The sequence below is a fragment of the Podarcis vaucheri genome, assembly GCF_965113315.1.
Source record: "Podarcis vaucheri genome assembly, chromosome: 1".
NCBI lineage: Eukaryota > Metazoa > Chordata > Lepidosauria > Squamata > Lacertidae > Podarcis > Podarcis vaucheri.
Window position 1 is genome coordinate 127,259,132 of NC_138759.1, and position 5,571 is coordinate 127,264,702.

Here is a 5,571-nt window from a genome sequence, read left to right on the forward strand (position 1 = left end):
CAGTTGGCGTTTGAAAAGCGCAAAGCCGGTTTGTGCGGCGGTTACAGCGCCGGCTGGCTCGCGCCCCGCCCCGCCGCCTCCTCGCCCCGCCCCGCCTTCGCCTCTCAGCCAATCCGCGCTGCGCGGTCGGGCATAGCGGGAGGGGGGGAAAGGAGGGGGGGAAGGAAACAAACAAGGCTCTCGTCTTCAACCGACGTTTCCCATCCGCCTCCCGCCCCCCCCAATCAGCGTTTCCCATTCCGATAGGCTTGGTCGTTGGTGAGTGGCGGGAGCCGAGCCAATCGGCTCGAAAAAAAAGTTGGGAGGCGGGGAAGACGCGCGACTTGAACCTGTCAAGGGACGGAAGTGACAAGGGGCGGGGCTAAAAAGGGAAGCGAAGAAACCCTGCTGGAAGAATCTGGGGCAACAGGGCGGCGGTGGCGACCCGATAGACAGGCGTTAAGGTGGTCGGGATTTAATTTCGGAAATAAGAGGCAGCTGGGCTTAAGATCTGCTCTAATGCAACGGTCGCTTAGCACAGAGGATGGTTTTGCACTTTGTGCATGTTCAGAGGCACTCATTTCTCCAACTTGCTTTTGCCATATATTTTTTTTAAGTGCAGGTGCAAAGTCCAGGAGTGGTAGGTACACCCTGGTGAACAAGGAAAGAGAGAAATGACAGCTGCACAGGGCCAAAGGCTTGAACCTCTGATGCAGCCTTGAATAAACGAACCACAGTACTAGGTAAAGGTAAAGGGACCCCTGACCATTAGGTCCAGTCATGACTGGGGTTGCGGCGCTCATCTCGCTTTACTGGCCGAGGGAGCCGGCGTACAGCTTCCGGGTCATGTGGCCAGCATGACCAAGCCGCTTCTGGCGAACCAGAGCGGCGCACGGAAATGCCGTTTACCTTCCCGCCGGAGCGGTACCTATTTATCTACTTGTACTTTGATGTGCTTTCGAACTGCTAGGTTGGCAGGAGCAGGGACCGAGCAACGGGAGCTCACCCCGTTGCGGGGATTCGAACCGCCGACCTTCTGATCGGCAAGTCCTAGGCTCTGTGGTTTAACCCACAGCGCCACCTGTGTCCCCACAGTACTACTATGGGGCAATTCCCTGCTGCCGTAAACTGCAGTTCCTGCCTATTAGCATACCACACACAGCATAAGCGTTGGTCAGAAAAGGTGTCGCCTGACAGGAAGGTTGACAATTGTTCATCCCTTTAATTAAGGACTTGGCACAGCAAGATCCATGACCCAGCAAAGCAAAGCAAAGCAAACACACAATAGGAGGTGACGTGGGGAAGAGAGTTGTAAAGATTTTGCTGCTGGCCTGCTTACTAATTCAGTTCCATTCAACCGGTGTTTACTGAATTCAGCTGGCATTGAAGCCCGCAAGCAGCTTGGAACCCAAAAACCTGAAGGATCATCTCCCTATATGAGCCTGCCCAGCTCCTCTACTTCCTGCCTCGTTGTATCTCTTCAAAATCCCGACTTCTTTGTGCCAGAGCCCCTTCCTGTTTATTGGGCCTCGGTCTCACAGGTGGTCTGCTGGCAACGAACGATTCCTGCCTTCAGAACTGGCCACTGATCAACCTTTTCCTGGATCAACTGCCACAGAATATTACTGTCCAGGGCCACCTGCCTGAAAGTCTTAAAAGGCATTCATCCTACGCCCTTTTAAAATGTGGATCTCTCTTTTTTTGGGGGGGGTGCGTTATTGGGTTATTGTTTTTATTTTGATTATATGTTTTGTGTGGGGGTCTGTTGATCTTTTCTGTGACTCTCCTTGAGACATCCGGGTATAGGGCGGTATATAAATTCAAGAAAGAATAATAATAACTTACCATTGGTGGCCAATGGTATGCACAGGAACCGAGGTAGGTGGGAGGGGGGGCTTGTGGGCCTGGGCCAAATGGCCCCAGTTGCCTCCACCCACCGGGCAGCTCTGTAACTTTGCAGCATTACCAAGTTGTGTGAAAATATAACCATGCTACAGGCCTGCTGCTCCCGGTCTATCCCCCACCAGTGTCTATGAAAAAGGACCAAACTGGGCTACCGCTTGCACGTTGCTCTGCTGTTCCACTTCTAGGATCCCAGTGAAGTCTCTGTCATGTCGTGTGGGTGGCTCTCAAAGGATAGCTTTCATGGGGTTGTTGCCCTAGATTCTTTATCGTGTTCCGCACAAACAAAACCGAGCCAACGGCAAGCTCTCCTCCCTGAGCTCCAACACTCCCAACCTCAGCTACAAAAAGTAGGCCTTCTACCTTGAAGAGACAGTGTCACCATATATGACTGTCTTCAGTCTTCTCTTGCTGCTTAAAAAAAAATTACATAAAATATAGAGCGACTAAGCCTAGCAACCGCTTTGATTTGCTTTTTGTTTTGTAGCAGTTCCCTATCTTTTGACAGGCATTCTTTTGTTTTATAATATTTACTTATAACAAAAGTTTTTTTTTAAGTATCCAACTGACCTCCCACATTCAACCACTTTATTTCATTATCATTTATGTAATGTTTATAAGATCTGAAGTGCTAAGTGCTTGGTAAAATCTGCCCCAAAGACAAACTGTGTTCCACCATTCCGGCCCCCGCCCCAGCGCTAGCCCTAGCTTGGATTACATCAACATGAAAGCTGAAAAAGAAACATACTTTACAGCTAATTGAAGGAAGATAATTTGTAGAACCTTGGGGATGGGGGGAAGGTCACAGACGCTTGCTTGCTTTTTTGCCACTCTAGTTCAAGGCAGATGAAACATTAAAAAAAACCACAGCCAGTGAGCTCAGCTTGGCACACACCCCCACACCCCCAATAGCTTGGTGCCCCACGCAGTTGCACAATGCACCCATTCTGTAGCAGTACGACAGGTGTCTCAATGTTACAGTTATTTTAGCATCAGCACCAAATTCATTTATTTGCCCAGGCGCTTTAAAGTTTGGTTTCTAGTCTGTTTTAAAATGCACCCAGTGGTTTTTATTTAAGATGTGTTGTCTTTAATACAGTGGTACCTCGGGTTAAGAACTTACCGTATTTTTCGCTCGATAACACGCACCCGCCCATAACACGCACATAGTTTTTAGAGGAGGAAAAGAAGAAGAAAAATATTCTAAACGAAACAGTGGATGTATGATTTTTGTGGTTCATGCTGTGGCCACAGACATGTGATCTGACAGTGAGTTTGGGGTAGCCCAATGCAAAAATCCTGAGTATCCATGTGGATCCATGCTTTGTAACCACGTTTTTGCACCACTGCGGCCCCAGGCAAGTGGTGCAAGCTGTAGCCATGGACATGCTATGTGATCTGATGGTGAATTTGGGGTGACCCAGTGCAAAAATCCTGAGGATCTATGTGGATCCGTGCTTTGTAACCAGGCTCTCTGTCCCTCTCTTCTCCCCACTCAGTGGCTCTTCTCCCGCTTTGCTGTTTCAAAGCAAGCAAAGCGACCCACGGAGGAGGGAAGGAAGGGGAACCATGGATCCTCTGCTCACGACTGCAGCAGATCCCCCCCCGCCACCCGCAGGCATTCGCTCCATAACACGCACAGACATTTCCCCTTACTTTCTAGGAGGAAAAAAGTGAGTGTTATGGAGCAAAAAATACGGTAATTCTTTCTGGAGGTCGGTTCTTAAACTAAAACTGTTCTTAACCTGAGGTACCACTTTAGCTAATGGGGCCTGCCGCTGCATGATTTCTGTTCTCATCCTGAAGCAAAGTTCTTAACCCGAGGTACTATTTCTGGGTTAGTGGAGTCTGTAACCTGAAGCGTCTGTAACCTGAGGTACCACTGTAATCATAAACCTTCAATATGAAGGGCACAAGGATGGGAAGCAGGAGACAGGAGTTTGCACTGTAGCATGAGAAAGGATGGAGGGGCATTATTGTTTTGTTCTTGTTTGTGTTATATGCCCTTTGTGGTTTTATTCTGTAATAAATAAAAGAATAATTATAAATTTAAAATAATTATAATTATAAAAGAGGAGAGGGAACATGCCAGAATTCAGGGGCGCGGGTGGGAGAGAACCCTTGTGATTGAAATCAAGTTCTGCATACAGGGCTGCCCCAATGCGTTTTGTTGCCTGCGGCAGATCTGCAAATGGCATACGCACCCAGGGCCAGGTTTAGGTTTGATGAGGCCTTAAGCTCCTGAAGGTAATGGGGCCCTTTATATGTCAGCTGTCCTTTGTCAACAACAAATTGTCGCTGTTTTGTGTGTGTTGAATATATGCTATATGGTAATTTATCAACTGGTTTTCCCAGTAGTGATGTATGGAAGTGAGAGCTGGACCATAAAGAAGGCTGATCGCCGAAGAATTGATGCTTTTGAATTATGGTGCTGGAGGAGACTCTTGAGAGTCCCATGGACTGCAAGAAGATCAAACCTCTCCATTCTGAAGGAAATCAGCCCTGAGCGCTCACTGGAAGGACAGATCGTGAAACTGAGGCTCCAATACTTTGGCCACCTCATGAGAAGAGGAGACTCACTGGAAAAGACCCTGATGTTGGGAAAGATGGAGGGCACAAGGAGAAGGGGACGACAGAGAATGAGATGGTTGGATGGTGTTCTTGAAGCTACCAGCATGAGTTTGATCAAACTGCGGGAGGCAGTGGAGGACAGAAGTGCCTGGCGTGCTCTGGTCCATGGGGTCACGAAGAGTCGGACACAACTAAACGACTAAACAACAACAACAACAATTTATCAACCCAATAGGTATCTGAAATATACTCGGAGTCAAGAGTGGATTTCATGCTCTTTATTCAGCTCATAGTGGTGAGGAGGAATGGAAGTTCCCCCAAAATACCTGCTTTATATACATTATTTACACAATGGGCTGCACGTGATTGGCTAATTCCGGGATTCTCCTGTAGGTCAATCAGGTTGTGGATTCACTTCCACCTGGAGCTGGATCAGGTGGCTCCTGCAGACCAATCAGACTGTTGCATTCTGAATCCTATTGTTCTAGGACCAATCAGACTGCTGCCTTTTGGATCCTATTCAACTCAATACATAACAGTATCTAAAGCCATTTGCACATAACAAATAGGAGCCTACACAAAACAAAGCACTGTTGCTGTATGTAGGTTTTATCTTATATTTTGAAAATGTACCTCCAGGTTTTTTCCCTCTTAAATTTTTTTGGGCCCCCACAAGCACCTCTCCCCTTCTGTGGCAGTAAGAATAAAGGTAAAGGTAAAGGGACCCCTGACCATTAGGTCCAGTCGTGACCGACTCTGGGGTTGCGGCGCTCATCTCGCTTTATTGGCCGAGGGAGCCGGCGTACAGCCTCCGGGTCATGTGGCCAGCATGACTAAGCCGCTTCTGGCGAACCAGAGCACGGAAACGCCGTTTACTTTCCCGCCGGAGCGGTACCTATTTATCTACTTGCACTTTGACGTGCTTTCGAACTGCTAAGTGGGCAGAAGCAGGGACCGAGCAACAGGAGCTCACCCCGTCGCGGGGATTCGAACCGCCAACCTTCTGATCGGCAAAGCCTAGGCTCTGTGGTTTAACCCACAGCGCCACCCACGTCCCGGCAGTAAGAATACAATGCATCAAATAGCCATGTGCTCTCCTTTCATGACATCCAAAAATCG

General features: G+C 48.5%; 1 long non-coding RNA gene across 1 annotated transcript; it reads left to right on the plus strand.

Moving 5' to 3' along the window:
* Window positions 1-268: 268 nt before the first annotated feature.
* LOC309525202 lies at window positions 269-1,650 on the plus strand. The gene is made up of 2 exons (XR_014216095.1): window positions 269-722; window positions 1,210-1,650. It is a non-coding gene; the product is annotated as an uncharacterized lncRNA (long non-coding RNA).
* The last annotated feature ends 3,921 nt before the right edge of the window (window positions 1,651-5,571 follow it).